A 17866-nucleotide genomic window follows, 5' to 3' on the forward strand; every position below is an offset into this window, starting at 1 on the left:
GTCTAATAGTTCATCAACAAACAACCTACCGGTTAAAACGGAAGGTCACAATTTTCCAAAAGTAGTCTACAGTAGCCCATAGGCGAAATGATTGCGAGAAAGTCACTCCAAATATCTCTCACCACCCCAGTAAACAGACGGACTCACTCAACATGCAGTAGGCTATGCTACTTCTTTCAGATCGGTCACATAGCCTATTTAAATGGTTAAGACAGTGCTCCACCTTGTCACACCTCGTTGTAAAAGTCATTGGGATGGCATCTTTCATTTCACTGGGGTTTGGTATTACAATACATATGTAGCCTAGTAAATAACAAAACAAACACAATTTGTTGACATGTGTGGTTGAGCTTGAAACTGTCATTTATTTTATGAATGTATTTCAAGGTTGTTTTGTGGGTAGAACTACAACATATGCTGTGTGGTCGATTGCAATGTCATTCTTCCAAAAATAATGTTTTGGTTGTTTTTGAATGAAAATGCATAGGCCTACTTCCATAGAAATGGTATGTTTAACGATAAATATTCTGTTGTTATTGTGAAAATTGCAGCTATTCATTAACCTTATTTTAGCCAACAGCTTTCAGATATCAAGTTTGTTGTCATCTGTATTGTGATTTTTGTATGTAATAATAAAGTAATAAAACAAAACATCGGTCACTATTTTTTATAGACTGTCAAATTATGTTTCCCCACTGGAACTCTGCAGAAATTGACTCATATGCACACAAAACCATCTCAGGTGACTTCTCTGAATGTCCCATGTTTAGCAGCTTCCATCACTCCTGTGAACAGGTGGCCTATTGCATGGCGTGCATGACAAAATATGACAGTAGGCAATACGCCTATCAAAATATGTGACCTGTCCTGCTGAAGTTCACTGGAGTGATGGAAGCTGTTTGGTTAAACATGGGACATTCAGAGAATTCACCTGAGATGGTTTTGTGAAAGTATGAGTCCATTTCTGCAGAAGTTCCAGTGGGGAAACATAATTTGACAGTACGCTATCAAAAATAGTGGCATAGAAATTCTTAGGCTAGCCTACATAAAAAAATCACCACACAGATGATAACAAACTTCATTTAAGCTGCAAAACAAGGCCCTCCCGATTTATGTTTATAAGTAGCCTATGACATTTTTCCCAATAACAACAGCAGATTTATCGTAAACACAATTTATATTATTTTTATTACAACAAAAAAATGACATTGCACGAGCACACAGGACTCCATATTTTGTAGTTGTACCCAGAAACACCTTGAGTTGACACATTCTGAAAATAAATGACCGTTTCAAGCACTTAACCACAAAAGCACTATGTGTCTTCACCATTTATAAAATAGGCTGACCGATCTTGCTGGCGTAGCCTAGCCTACCGCGTGTTGAGTGAGTCTATCTGTTTAGGCTATGCGAGCTACTTTCTCGCTATCATTTTTCCGTTTTAACCGGTAGGTTGTTTGTTGATGAACTATAGACTATATAGCGTTTACTGTGCGTTTGCATTTCAGTAAATGCATCTGCATTGAAGTTTCAGTATAGTAGAGGATTTATTTGCCCGGTCCATATTTTAGACCTCTATGATCTTCGCTATTTGGCGTAAGTGCTTTGTCAATGTGTCAGTCCAACTCATTAAATTCATAGAGCGCCCTCTAGAGTCACAAATTTCGACAGGTCACAGGATTTGGTGCAACACCGGTTTTAAAAAACCCGCGTCTCACCAGCCTGTCCTTGTTGGCAAACGTCCGTCCAGATGAGTAATCCCCATATAGAAAAAAAGGCAAAGTATCCAACAATGTCCTTTAGAACAAAAAAGGGTAATCCGAGACCGTGCGACGATACTCCACACTCACGTAGTCCAACATGTCAAACACAAAGGCCTGTTCGCGCTGCCCCTACCTAACGTGATACCAGAACATAAGAAAACTTTGAGCCTGTCCCACGAACGCCTCCCATTGATTGACAGGCCAATTGATGGGAGTTCCTCATTATCAGATTGAAAATCAGTCAGTGATATAGCAGTGATATATCCCTCCAGGTGGATGGATCCTCTGGGATGTTATTCTTTTTGGGAATCCTATAGATCATAGCTCCTTTCCAAGAGTCGGGAACTTTACGATTGACTAAGCAGACATTAAAAATCTGTGTAAGGGCCATTACTGAAAACTGTTTTATTGCTTTAAGCACTTCATAAGTCACACCGTCTGCACCACATGCCTTGTTGTTCGGGAGGCTGCTGAGGACCTTGCCAACCTCCTCTGTGGTGAAACCAGATGTTATGGGGTGACTGTTCGGGAGGCTGCTGAGGACCTTGCCAACCTCCTCTGTGGTGAAATGTCGGGAGGCTGCTGAGGACCTTGCCAACCTCCTCTGTGGTGAAACCAGATGTTATGGGGTGACTGTTCGGGAGGCTGCTGAGGACCTTGCCAACCTCCTCTGTGGTGAAACCAGATGTTATGGGGTGACTGTTCGGGAGGCTGCTGAGGACCTTGCCAACCTCCTCTGTGGTGAAACCAGATGTTATGGGGTGACTGTTCGGGAGGCTGCTGAGGACCTTGCCAACCTCCTCTGTGGTGAAACCAGATGTTATGGGGTGACTGTTCGGCTTTTCCAGGTCAAGGGGGCCACACCATGGATGGAGGTTGGATGGTTCCTCGTACGAAGCGAAGCTGTTGGTCTATCCATTCGGTGAGCGTTTCTGGGTCAGGCATCGGCGGTAGTGCCCTGCAGAGGGGAAATTTCCGTTGGATTCTTGCGGTGTACTTTAACAAGGGTACTCCGAGCGGCTTTCCATCTCTGTGGGTTGCTGTGTACGCTCCATTCCTGTAGTATACTCCGCTTAAGATGGTAATGAGTTTAATCCAATGGCGCGTATTACTTCCAGCGAATCGTATGGTTTTGTTGTCATTGATTAATTTAACGTCCAAGATTTTTCTAAATGCACATGCGTCACGCCAGTAGGCCGCACTCAGGTATGCTGCACGAACAAACAAACAAAATCTAACATCTACACCCGTCGTAACTGCCGGCAAAAACGCAGAAAGAGCCAGTTGTGTTGATAACAGCAATATTCAGAATGTGCTTGGTTTCAACCTTGAAATCAGCGACCAAAATTGTGCTAAAAAGCGGTGAGGTCTACAACCTCGGATGGTGGATCCATGATCCGACAGCTAATTGCTCCGATCATAACCATCGGAATGCCTGGACAAACTTTTAACAATACAATCGTCCACTCTCTGATCAGGACTGGCTCACTCACACTACACACACACACACACACACACACACACACACACACACACACACACACACACACACACACACACACACACACACACACACACACACACACACTGTCTCTCTCTATGTTTCTCTCTCCCTCACACACACACACACACTGTCTCTCTCTCTGTTTCTCTCTCACACACACACACACTAATGGCTCCAAGGACCTAGGTAGTTTGGCAGTCGTCTACACATATCCCGCCACTTCCTGTAATGTAAGTACCCAACTGCATTGTTGGAAACGGCGTGATTGGCATAATCTTTCTAAATAGCTGCCCACAATAACTGCCTGAAGTCGTTACCAAGATGGTTGCCGAGTGGTGACTTCCCTGTAAAGACTTCGCTAATGTTCCTGTACCTACAGGTGCTCCAAGGACCGCATCCAATGTCCAGTTTGCCACCAATGACACATTCAACACGGCCCTGTCTAACTCCAGCTCCACCGTTTAGGACCGAGCTTAAGGACCAACAGGTCAGCAACACTCCATCAAACAACAGGTCAGCAACACTTCATACACACACGCACACACACACACACACACACACACACACACACATACACACAGGCATCATTCAATGAGGGCTCCTTTCACACACACACAAAAAGATATACACACACACACACACACACACACACACACACACACGTACACACACACACACACACACACACGCACACACAAACCACAGGTGTGACAAATAACACGATTCATTTGATTTTATAACTTATTACTAAATGACACGATCATTTATTTTTAAATTACCAAATATTAAATGACTGAATATTAAATGACTGAATATTAAATGACTGATTATTAAATGTGTGTGCTTCTCCTCTTCAGCTGGATCCCTTCTTCATTGAAGACTTCACCCCACTCTTCATCAGCCTCAATGCCAAATCCTTCAGGTGGCTATCAAACTCATGTTATTGTTATAAGACTATTATAAGACTCAATGCCAAATCCTTCAGGTGGCTATCAAACTCATGTTATTGTTATACGACTATTATAAGACTCAATGCCAAATCCTTCAGGTGGCTATCAAACTCATGTTATTGTTATACGACTATTATAAGACTCAATGCCAAAATTATCAATACAAATACAGTATACACAGGGTTCTCAAGTCTCACGCAATGTCCACACGCTCAAATGCCACACAGAAAAATTACTATGTCAAGTCAAGCCAAGTCAAGTCAAGTTTATTTATATAGCACATTTCATACACAGAGGTCATTCAATGTGCTTTACATAAACAAAACCAAACAATAATAACAAATAAAAGCATAGAAGGGCAATATAGTCAAAGAATAGTTAAAAGGTAAAGATCATAATAAAAAGAAAACATAAAACACAAGGTAAAATCATTTAAAAATAAAGAATAATTAGTAAGCAAAAAAACAAAGGCAAAAGTAGTAAAAAAAGTAATAAAAGACAAAGTAGAATAATTATCAAGGCAGATTCAGAATTTGTAACTCGGCACAGTTAGCAGAAAGCATCTGAGAACAGTTTGGTCTTAAGTCTAGATTTAAAACTGGCTACAGTTGGGGGCCTTTTTAATGTCATCCGAAAAGTTGGTTCCACAGCTGAGCAAGATAGCAGCTAAAAAGCTGCTTCACCATGTTTAGTTCTAACAGCAGGTTTTACTAGCAGGTTTTTCACCTGGGACCTGAGAGGACGAGAAGGTGTGTACTGCTGAAGCATGTCTGACAAGTATTTAGGTCCTGCTCCATTTACTGATTTATAAACAAGCAATAGTGCTTTAAAGTCAATTCTGTGACTTACTGGAAGCCAGTGCAAGGACTTAAGAATTGGAGTAATGTGGTCAGTTCTTTTAGTTTTTGTTAGAGTCATAGCTGCTGCATTTTGTATCACCTGAAGCTGTTTAATAGTCTTTTTAGGAAGGCCTGTGAACAGTCCATCGCAGTAATCAACCCTGCTGGAGATAAATGCATGAATGAGTTTTTCTAAGTCAGACATCAGCCCTCTGAGTTTGGCAATATTTTTGAGGTGGTAAAAAGCTGATTTAGGTATCGCTTTCATGTGGCTGTTAAAATTAAGATCACTGTCAATTAATACACCAAGATTTTTAACAGTATCCTTTGCCTTCAACACTTTTGTGTCAAGGAGAGTGGCAACCCTAAGTCTTTCCTCATTTTTACCAAATATAATTACTTCAGTTTTTTCTTTGTTCAGCTGAAGAAAATTCTGAGACATCCAGGTGTTGATTTGTTCTATACACTGACACATAGATTCAAGAGGACCATAGTCGTTTGGTGATAGAGCTAAGTAAATTTGTGTGTCATCTGCATAGCTATGATATGAAATCAAATTATTTTGAATGATTTGTCCAAGTGGGAGCATATAGAGGTTGAATAATAGTGGCCCCAAGATCGACCCCTGGGGAACACCACAGGTCAAGGACGTTGGTGTTGAGGTACAGTTTCCGATGGCAACAAAGAAGCTCCTTTCTTGTAGATATGATTTTAGCCAGCTGATAACTATGCCTGTAAATCCAACCCAGTGTTCTAGTCTGTGTAGTAAAATATTGTGATCAACAGTGTCAAATGCTGCACTAAGGTCCAGTAGCACTAGGACTGATGTTTTACCTGAATCTGTGGCGTCTTGAGGCGTATGTCATTGGAAACTTTAATGAGAGCTGTTTCAGTGCTATAATTTGCCCGAAAACCAGACTGAAAGTAATCAAAATACCCATTTGATGTTAGGAAGGTGGTTAATTGATTAAAGACTACTTTTTCAATAATTTTGCCAATAAAAGGTAGATTGGATATGGGCCTGTAATTGTTTAGCATGAAGGCATCCAGGTTATTCTTCTTGAGAAGTGGCTTTACAACAGCTGTTTTCAGTGACTTAGGAAAAGTGCCAGACAGCAGTGATACATTTACAATTTGAAGGACATCCGCCACTATGAGGGGAAAAACAGTTTTGAAGAAATTGGTAGGCAGAGTGTCTAAGACCCATGTGGAAGAGCTGAGATTCTGTACCGTTTTTTCAAGTGTTTCGTAGTCTATCAAGCTGAACTCTGACATCAAGTTTAGTTTCCCTCTGTTTGTTGCTGGAAGTTCAGGTTGTTGAATTTGTAATTGAGCAGATATGTTGAGTCTGATTTTGTCAATTTTACCTTTAAAAAAAAAAAGATGAAAACTCATTGCATTTATTAGTTGAGAGAAGTTCAGGCTAATTGTGAGGGGGGGATTTGTTAACTTATCAACAGTTGAAAATAGAATAATGAAAGTGTTATTTGAACTTCTATTGATAATGTTAGAAAAAGAAAGACTGTCTTCAGAGTTATATGTGCGGAGCATCTCTTTATGGATTTCATAGTGGATCTGAAGTTTGTATTTACGCCATTTTCTTTCAGTCTTCCTACACTCTCTTTTTAGAAGTTTAACTGCTGGATTTTGCCTGGCTTGGGTGGGGAGGGTGATGGGTATTCAGGGGATCCTGTGGAGTTTTGAGTGGGTGGTGGGATGACGGGGGTGGGATGGTGATGGGAGATTAGGGGGTTTGTGGCCTGGGGAGTTTGATTAGGTGGGGACGTGATTGGGTGTGGGTGGTGATGGGAAATCAAGGAGGTTGGGGTTGAAAATTGATCCAGAGTCTCCATCTGCCTGCTGAGGTTCTGGGAAGTTTGTTGCAGACGCTCCGCTTTCAGCAGGTATTCCAGTAGTGTATTCCAAGTTGTTGTGTCTTTGTGGTGACAAGGAGTCGGCGGAGGTGGGGAGGGGTATTGGTACTGGTGTTGCAACATGACCTTTCCCTTCTGATAGCCTCTCAGCAGCTTTGATAGGTGCTATCTCCTCATGCTCATCACATCCATTTGTTTACTGAGATTCCAAGGAGTTTGACGCCAGTGATTGACTTTGAGTCATTTCAGCAGCAGCCATCTTATCTTGTCCAGTGGACATGGCTGGGCATTGTTGAGCTGGTTGTTTATGTTTCTCCAAGGTCTGCATTTCAGTGGAGGCTAGCGGCTGTTTATCAGAGGGCCCCACAGCATGGGAGGTTGGGCATATCTCTGTTTTAGCCTGTGCAGAGTGTTTTGGTTTAGCTGAGTTGTTGAGGTCATCCACTTGTTCCGTCTGTATGGCCACTGAGTGCTTATCAGAGGCTCGGCTCAAGGTTGGCAGAAAAAATGTTGGGTGCAGGAGAGAGAGGTGATAGTATTCGGTTAAGATCTTGGCCCCAGTCCAGCTCTGCTCTGTGCTATTTGGTCTGAAGTATTCCCTGCGATTCCAAAAAAGGATAAAATTGTCAATAAAATTCATCCCAACTGAAAAGCATGTTTTTGCGAGCCAGGTGTTTAAACTGAATAGTCTGGAAAATACAAAGCTTCCCTCTGCTGGGAGTGGGCCACTGATGAAAATTTGTATTCCAAGCTCATATAGGGCCGAGAAAAGTTCTGACATACAGCTGTTCTCTGTAGATGTCATTTGCTCCAACATGCACAATGATGCGCTTGATAGTTGCATATTTTGACACCAGTTCTGCAAGCTTGTTTTTTGTGTCAGACACTGAAGCATTTGGGAAACAACATACAATCATCCTTTCCCCATTTATATGTCTCACAGCAGAGTAAGCCTAGAACGAGGGTTGTGGGATGAATAGGTGTTGAGTGCTGCTTCTTGTCTGTGCCCATCTTTCTATTGTTGTGGTTTGATCGCTGCCTGCTTTGGGTCTGTTCCCTGGGAAATTCCTCTCTCACATCCCGGAGGCATTCAAATCTGTTCCATAGTGTTAGGGGCTGTGGGCTTCCCTTAGGACCACAAGCCCTGTAGTAGTTTGCTGATCTGTCTGTATTTCTGACACGAGGCCTGAAGTTAACATCTGAATTTACTGGTGTTGAGGTAATTACAGTTCTTGTATTACGTTTTTTGTTTTTTGGTCTGGCACCTTGCCTGTGCCAAGGCTCTGTACTCACATTTCCCTTTGTGAGGTCGATGCATTCTTCTGCTCTATTAGCAGTGATATTAGACTGCTGGGTTACATTCTCTGCATTTCCAGTAGTCTATGTACTCACTTCATGAGATGCCTCTCGTAGTTCATCTGTCGTTGATGGAAGTGCATGCATCTTTGATTCCAAAGTAGAAATCCTCTGTTCTAGCTCAGTACATTTTCGGCATGATCTCCTGCGTCTCTGGCCGGAGAAGCGCATTTTGTTTTAATCCAACTTCAAGGTGACTTGCCGCATTTGGCTGGCTCATTTAAAGTAAAAAACTAACCACTAAAGTTTCAGATTTAAATGTACTGGTTTCACTGTATTAGCTAATCTAGCTTGTAAATGAAATGAAAGAATGAAAAAGAGTGGAAATTGCTAAAAGGAGGTGAAGCAGGAGCAGTGTGAAATGCGTCCTACTCGCTTGAGTAGGAAAGTAAGATACCTTATGCAAGGTATCCGCATAATTAATGGAAGAGGCGCAGGCATACGAGAACATTTCTTGCAGGGTTCAAAAATAGCACACCACTCACCAGCCAATCAAACAATAAAATAAATAGTCACCAGACATCCAATCAAAAAATAGCATTCGTTGTATCCAGGTAAAATTACAAAATAGGTGATCTCCTCCCTGCAATCTTATGCCTATTGATACACAAACACAAGGGGTGCAATCAAGTGCAAAGTGAAATAGCCAGATCGGATGAATGTGGTTCCTCTTCAGTTTGTTCATTTTCATTTTATATTTTCTGAACAATATTACTTGCTTGATCAAAATGATTACGAGAATGTGTGCACTACTTTTGCTACAGTGCAAGTGTTACTAAATCAATAGATTAGATTCGATTCAACTATGTACTCCTCTTAGTAAGTAGTAAATGGTGCACTTGTTTTAGTAAATAGTGCACTATGTACTCCTCTTAGTAAGTAGTAAATGGTGCACTTGTTTTAGTAAATAGTGCACTATGTACTCCTCTTAGTAAGTAGTAAATAGTGCACTTACTTTATTAAATTGTGCACTCATTTTTTTTTTTTAAATCTCACCCCAAACTGAGCTCAAAACTTGAGAACCCTGATATACAAATGTCAACAATGAAAATAATGAGTTTTTATATTAACAAGAACCGTAAACAGACCATAATTCAAATATGTCCTGTTGGTCTAACTTGACAGGCTTGTTGACCCTAACCTGACTGTCCTGTAGTGTCTGTTACATTACTGTGTCCTGTACAGTAAACTGACAGATTTACTACACTCTAGTTGATGTCCGCTAGTGTCTGTGATCTTGCCATCCTGCAGTGTTAACTGATAGATATGTTGTCCCTGTAGCTAATGTCCTGGGGTGCGTTTCCCAAAAGCATCGTTGCTAACTACGGTAGCAACTAACATGGTTGCAACTATGTAAGTATGACACAACTGTTCCCCAAAACGATAGTGAACTATGGTGGTGGAACTTACATAGTACGATGCATCGTGACACTGCGTCAGTGTTTCCCAAAACCATAGTAGCAACTAACGTTCACAACCACTATCGTAAAGTTGTGTAGTTACAGCTACACCTCTCGACCTGTAGTATGTAGTAAGAACCATAGTAGACAACGTAACCCTGATGACGGAACACGCAGAGGACAGATGGATGAGAGGTAGCCATTAAACAATCCCATAACATTGCTGTGGGATACCATACCATAGCATTGCTGGAAGCTACAATTGCACATTACTGGACAACGTTATGTGGTACAGTGGAAAGTGAAGTGTTGTGGAGTTAGCCTACAACAGAGCGGCCTGTGGTGAAGTGCTATGGTGACCGCAATCATCTGTGTTGTTATTATTCGTGAATTTACATGTAGCCTAATGCTAATGTGTCAGCACAGATTCTTTCGAACACCCGTTAAGTTAAGTTATCTGGTGATAAAGCTTTTGAATGCCAACGGTATTGTTATGTGAGGCTAGCATTGTAATTGTTATAAAAGGATAATGTTACATTGTAGTCTTATGTTAAGTGTGTTTGGATGAATCTGCTAATCATACACATAGCTAACGGTATATGGACTCTACAGCCCATTATGATGTGGTGAAGTGACTGTGCTGTGGCAGAGACTGTAGCATGTGTGCTTTACATGAGACAGGTCAGGGGTTCAAGACTGAGTCGATGGGTGTGAGGTGAGTATGCCTGTGGAGTGGGGTTTGTGTTGTATCTTGTCTGATGACAAACTATGTTTAGCGGGTGTATAAGTTAGGCTACTCTCAGTTATTATATGATCTTGATATTTGAACACATAGCTGAATTATGTTGGTACAATGACATTGGAGAATGCTGCTGTGAAGTTGAGTAGCCTCGCGCTTGGAGAACTTTAAGACCTCTGGGACTTAAGTGAGCATGCAGAGTGCTGTGGTCAGTGTCAAAATGTGACATGATTTTCACTGATTTAACTTGTCCTTCATGGCCCAGGGATGGGTAGGCCTGTCATGGGAGGCGGAAAAATGGTAAGTTGCCTTTGCTTTGTGACCTTTCAATCTGTGTATGTATTTTGATGTCATGGCTCATAGGGAACATGTGTGTGTGTGTGTGTGGGAGGGATCATGGGGAGAAGGTGATGGTGGGAAAGTTAAGTACATTTACCCCCTCACCCCCACCAAACTAAAAGAAATGTAAAAAACATAAACAAAGGGGGAAAAAACAGGTAATGTGGCAGGGAATTGTGGGGTTTGGGTGTTTAGGCCAAACATATGTGCAACTAATTCCCAGTGTGCTTCCAGGCCAGCAGGAAGGTGTGCAGCAGCCACTGGAATGACCTCTTCCACCTCCTCCACTAACAGCTCCTCATCAGCCGGCAGTGGGATGTGATCCTGAAGGGCCATGTTGCAGAAGCGCCGCCACCAAAACTACACTGCACGCCTTTGCAGGATGGAGCTTCAGGCCACCAGCGGATTTGCTCACACACCTTTCCACATGCCCAGGGCCCTCTCCACAACAACGCGGGTCCGGCTATGGGCGTTGTTGTACCGCGCCTCTGCCTCACTGTTGGGCTCCTAGATGGAGCAGTTGACATGCTTGTATTATCATAGGGGGGTTTATGGAATAAAGTAGGTCTTGAAATGTCAGTGCACTCAGGGAATATAGACATGCATTTGAAAACAACAGTATAGACTTTGCTACTATCTCAGCAGTAGAAGGCAACAACATGAGCAGCACCTACAGTAACACTGTGTGTGTGTGTGTGTGTGTGTGTGTGTGTGTGTGTGTGTTGGTACAGCTGGCGCAGATCCTTCAACCATTTGAGCATTGAAACATTTGTGCTATGTGAACTGTCGTTTTGTGGTTGTGATTCAACACACAACTTCATAACTACAATGGATGAAAAGTAATGGTAAAAAAACTGTATCTGTGCATTTAAAATATCATGAAATACTTGTGTGTGGTAACAGTATTCAGTTTTCAGTGTCACAATGAAAACACATAACAAGGGCAACATTGGAAAATGCTGCATAAAGGCATGAAAATATTCCAGTGAAATGAAGGGCAATGATAAAGTAAAGTATTCATTTATATAGCGTTTTTAGAACAGAGTGAAACCCAAAGCACTTACACAACAACATGTTGTTCAACATTGTTCATATTACATATCCATATTTATTCTGCTCTTACTGTAAGGTAACTGCTAAGATACTGCACATATTTATATTTCATTTATATTACTCTAAACCACCTTCTGCAAACCAACTGAATACTACTGTCTTCACTGCACTATATTTCTTGTCCTGTCTATGCACCTGTCTATACTTTATATATCACATTGCACTTTTCTGCCTTTTTGGCACTTCTGGTTAGATGCAAACTGTATTTTTATTGTATTTGTACTTGTGCTCTGCACAATGACAATAAAGTTTAATCTAATCTAACAATGCCAATTTTCATAGAACATAATAGGCTACATGTATCCTAAGCCTAGGCTAGTATGCATTTGGTCTCCAATCAGTAGTTAAAACTAGGACTACAGGTTCTAAACGATCGTTGGAATATTTAGTGATTGAGCCTATCCAAGATTCCAACACCATTGTTAATTGATCATTATCCAGGCCCGAACCTACGACTACAAGATCCGAAATGCAGATGTCTATCCTTTCACGCCACCTTGTCACGCTACAACAAATGAAAATATTGGCCAGTATTTAGCCTATATGTAGGCTATTCCGTTGTGTTTCATTAAATGTGTAACTTATTTGTTCACATTTGCTCGGTTGGCGATGTATGCTTCACTGATTAGGCTAATTAGTAGGCTACGTTCAATAGACTGTGACGTTATTATTCAAATTATCATTATTATGCCTATTATTATTATTAATATCCTATATTTTTAAAAAGCATACATAGCCTAGGGCCTATTGAAATTACTGCCTATTGTTGTAATAAGTATTATCATTATTATTATTATTATTATAATGATATTATAACTGCTGGGCCCAGGAAACTTCATGCAATGTAAAATGTCATTACTTTTACGTGACTTCATGCTCGGGCTCTAACCGACATAGCTCGACATTCTCGAACACATCTGCAACCATTGTAGTCTGAACTATGTTGGTTGAAACCAACATGGTTCAAACTAACAAAAGTACTATGTAAGCACGACGGTTTTGGGAAACAGTCGTAACTTACATGTTGGTTAGTTGAACGATGCATCGCATTAACGTTAGTAAAAAAGCTAACCTCCGTGAGTTGTATCGGAAAACGCACCCCTGTAGTGTTAACTAATAGATATGTTGTCCCTGTAGCTAATGTCCTGGGGTGCGTTTCCCAAAAGCATCGTTGCTAACTACGGTAGCAACTAACATGGTTGCAACTATGTAAGTACGACACAACTGTTCCCCAAAACGATAGTGAACTATGGTGGTGGAACTTACATAGTACGATGCATCGTGACACTGCGTCAGTGTTTCCCAAAACCATAGTAGCAACTAACGTTCACAACCACTATCGTAAAAGTTGTGTAGTTACAGCTACACCTCTCGACCTGTAGTATGTAGTAAGAACCATAGTAGACAACGTAACCCTGATGACGAACACGAGAGGACAGATGGATGAGAGGTAGCCATTAAACGATCCCATAACATTGCTGTGGGATACCATACCATAGCATTGCTGGAAGCTACAATTGCACATTACTGGACAACGTTATGTGGTACAGTGGAAAGTGAAGTGTTGTGGAGTTAGCCTACAACAGAGCTGCCTGTGGTGAAGTGCTATGGTGACCGCAATCATCTGTGTTGTTATTATTCGTGAATTTTATGTAGCCTAATGCTAATGTGTCAGCACAGATTCTTTCAACACCGTTAAGTTAAGTTATCTGGTGATAAAGCTTTTGAATGCCAACGGTATTGTTATGTGAGGCTAGCATTGTAATTGTTATAAAAGGATAATGTTACATTGTAGTCGTATGTTAAGTGTGTTTGGATGAATCTGCTAATCATACACATAGCTAACGGTATATGGACTCTACAGCCCATTATGATGTGGTGAAGTGACTGTGCTGTGGCAGAGACTGTAGCATGTGTGCTTTACATGAGACAGGTCAGGGGTTCAAGACTGAGTCGATGGGTGTGAGGTGAGTATGCCTGTGGAGTGGGGTTTGTGTTGTATCTTGTCTGATCACAAGCTATGTGGGTGTATAAGTTAGGCTACTCTCAGTTATTATATGATCTTGATATTTGAACACATAGCTGAATTATGTTGGTACAATGACATTGGAGAATGCTGCTGTGAAGTTGAGTAGCCTCAGCTTGGAGAACTTTAAGACCTCTGGGACTTAAGTGAGCATGCAGAGTGCTGTGGTCAGTGTCAAAATGTGACATGATTTTCACTGATTTAACTTGTCCTTCATGGCCCAGGGATGGGTAGGCCTGTCATGGGAGGCGGAAAAATGGTAAGTTGCCTTTGCTTTGTGACCTTCAATCTGTGTATGTATTTTGATGTCATGGCTCATAGGGAACATGTGTGTGTGTGTGTGTGTGGGAGGGATCATGGGAGAAAGTGATGGTGGGAAAGTTAAGTACATTTACCCCTCACCCCCACCAAACTAAAAAGAAATGTAAAAACATAAACAAAGGGGAAAAAACAGGTAATGTGGCAGGGGAATTGTGGGGTTTGGGTGTTTTAGGCCAAATATATGTGCAACTAATTCCCAGTGTGCTTCCAGGCCAGCAGGAAGGTGTGCAGCAGCCACTGGAATGACCTCTTCCACCTCCTCCACTAACAGCTCCTCATCAGCCGGCAGTGGGATGTGATCCTGAAGGGCCATGTTGCAGAAGCGCCGCCACCAAAACTACACTGCACGCCTTGCAGGATGGAGCTTCAGGCCACCAGCCGGATTTGCTCACACACCTTTCCACATGCCCAGGGCCCCTCTCCACAACAACGCTGGGTCCGCTATGGGCGTTGTTGTACCGCCTCTGCCTCACTGTTGGGCTCCTAGATGGAGCAGTTGACATGCTTGTATTATCATAGGGGTTTATGGAATAAAGTAGGTCTTGAAATGTCAGTGCACTCAGGGAATATAGACATGCATTTGAAAAACAACAGTATAGACTTTGCTACTATCTCAGCAGTAGAAGGCAACAACATGAGCAGCACCTACAGTAACACTGTGTGTGTGTGTGTGTGTGTGTGTGTGTGTGTGTGTGTTGGTACAGCTGGCGCAGATCCTTCAACCATTTGAGCATTGAAACATTTGTGCTATGTGAACTGTGATTTTGTGGTTGTGATTCAACACACAACTTCATAACTACAATGGATGAAAAGTAATGGTAAAAAACTGTATCTGTGCATTTAAAATATCATGAAATACTTGTGTGTGGTAACAGTATTCAGTTTTCAGTGTCACAATGAAAACACATAACAAGGGCAACATTGGAAAAATGCTGCATAAAGGCATGAAAATATTCCAGTGAAATGAAGGGCAATGATAAAGTAAAGTATTCATTTATATAGCGCTTTTAGAACAGAGTGAAACCCAAAGCACTTACACAACAACATGTTGTTCAACATTGTTCATATTACATATCCATATTTATTCTGCTCTTACTGTAAGGTAACTGCTAAGATACTGCACATATTTATATTTCATTTATATTACTCTAAACCACCTTCTGCAAACCAACTGAATACTACTGTCTTCACTGCACTATATTTCTTGTCCTGTCTATGCACCTGTCTATACTTTATATATCACATTGCACTTTTCTGCCTTTTTGGCACTTCTGGTTAGATGCAAACTGTATTTGGCTGTATTTGTACTTGTGCTCTGCACAATGACAATAAAGTTTAATCTAATCTAACAATGCCAATTTTCATAGAACATAATAGGCTACATGTATCCTAAGCCTAGGCTAGTATGCATTTGGTCTCCAATCAGTAGTTAAAACTAGGACTACAGGTTCTAAACGATCGTTGGAATATTTAGTGATTGAGCCTATCCAAGATTCCAACACCATTGTTAATTGATCATTATCCAGGCCCGAACCTACGACTACAAGATCCGAAATGCAGATGTCTATCCTTTCACGCCACCTTGTCACGCTACAACAAATGAAAATATTGGCCAGTATTTAGCCTATATGTAGGCTATTCGGTGTGTTTCATTAAATGTGTAACTTATTTGTTCACATTTGCTCGGTTGGCGATGTATGCTTCACTGATTAGGCTAATTAGTAGGCTACGTTCAATAGACTGTGACGTTATTATTCAAATTATCATTATTATGCCTATTATTATTATTAATATCCTATATTTTTAAAAAGCATACATAGCCTAGGGCCTATTGAAATTACTGCCTATTGTTGTAATAAGTATTATCATTATTATTATTATTATTATAATGATATTATAACTGCTGGGCCCAGGAAACTTCATGCAATGTAAAATGTCATTACTTTTACGTGACTTCATGCGTTCGGCTCTAACCGACATAGCTCGACATTCTCCGAACACATCTGCAACCATTGTAGTCTGAACTATGTTGGTTGAAACCAACATGGTTCAAACTAACAAAGTACTATGTAAGTACGACGGTTTTGGGAAACAGTCGTAACTTACATGTTGGTTAGTTGAACGATGCATCGTACCACGTTAGTAAAAAGCTAACCTCCGTAGTTGTACGGGAAACGCACCCCTGTAGTGTTAACTAATAGATATGTTGTCCCTGTAGCTAATGTCCTGTAGTGTTAACTGATACTGTAGATATGTCATCCCTGTAGTTGATGCTCTGTTTTGTTTAAACTGACACCTATTATTCCTGTAGCTAAAGTCCTGTATGTTCAATTTGACAGATATGTCATCCTTTTAGCTGATAATGTGTGGAGTCTGTGACATTAGCGCCCTCTACAGTAAACTGACGGTGGTATTACTTGTGACTTGATGTGCTGTTTTTGTTTTTTGTCTGATTTCCCAGCCGAGGCTCGATCATCCATGAGTCGGATTTAACATTTACAGCCAACGTGACCCTTCCCAGCAGTACGGCCATCTACAACACTATGCTCCGTGCGGCCCAGAGTGGAGACCTCACTTTCACCATCACCACACTCAAACGGCACAGGTTAGCACACACACACACACACATATATTATATACACACACACACACACACACACAGGCACACACACATGTATATATATATATATACACACACACACACACACACACATATATTATATACACACACACTAACACACACACACACACACACACACACACACACACAGGCACACACACACACACACACATATATTATATACACACACACACACACACACAGGCACACACACACATGTATATATATATACACACACACACACACACACAGACGTAACTAACTCTCTTATCTTCTTCATCATCAGCTGTGTCCTCGGCAGTAGTCAGCAGTGTGGCCAGCGTCTTCACTGCCTGGAGCCTGGTGGTCATCTCTCTATTGGTGTCACTACAGTGGTTGGCTCAGTGACCTGTCAATCATTGAAGTGTCCAATGGCATGTGAGAAATAACTCACAGGGGACCAGATCAGAACTTACCCTCAAAAAGACTTCCCCTTAGAATCACCAAACAAGGGCCCACACGGAAGCATGTTAACATAGAAATTACAAACAAGGGCCCATATGGAAGCTGTTTTCCATAGAAACTCCAAAACAAGAGCCCTAATGACCACTGATCTCAGTCTGATCTAAGTCAGGTCAGGTGTGAATGCAGCAATGATCTTTATGACAGATATTTGGCATGAAGTACATCTGTTTGCTTGTTTTCTTATTCCATTAATTAATATCTTCTTAATGTAACTATAATAACCTAATGTATGACCTAATGTAACTAACTATTAAACACAAAGGCAAATGACAACATTAGTCCATTTCATCATTCAATACTGCCACAACCACAGCCTGGTTATTTAACAGTTGATTACATTTTATTTCTTAAACTAATAACATTTGGTTAGACTATTTATTTGTTTTCATTTTATTCTTTATGGGTTGAAAAGATGTATCTAGTTTTCTACCTTTTTATGATAGTTTTGGGATTTTCAGGAAGCATTTAAAAACTCATCTGTTCACCTTGTTTGTGTTTGTGTTTATGTTGTTATTGTT

General features: G+C 41.0%; 1 long non-coding RNA gene across 2 annotated transcripts; it reads left to right on the plus strand.

The window, feature by feature from the left end:
• The first annotated feature begins 4121 nt into the window (after positions 1–4121).
• On the plus strand, positions 4122–17662 carry LOC125297435. 2 transcript variants are annotated; one of them, XR_007194018.1, is made up of 4 exons: positions 8241–10725; positions 10999–11609; positions 16686–16829; positions 17131–17660. It is a non-coding gene; the product is annotated as an uncharacterized LOC125297435 (long non-coding RNA). The 2 variants fall into 2 exon arrangements; XR_007194019.1 differs by lacking the exons at positions 8241–10725; positions 10999–11609 and adding an exon at positions 4122–4189 and having other exon boundaries at positions 17131–17662.
• Positions 17663–17866: the final 204 nt, after the last annotated feature.

Source organism: Alosa alosa, chromosome 7 (genome assembly GCF_017589495.1).
Source record: "Alosa alosa isolate M-15738 ecotype Scorff River chromosome 7, AALO_Geno_1.1, whole genome shotgun sequence".
NCBI lineage: Eukaryota > Metazoa > Chordata > Actinopteri > Clupeiformes > Clupeidae > Alosa > Alosa alosa.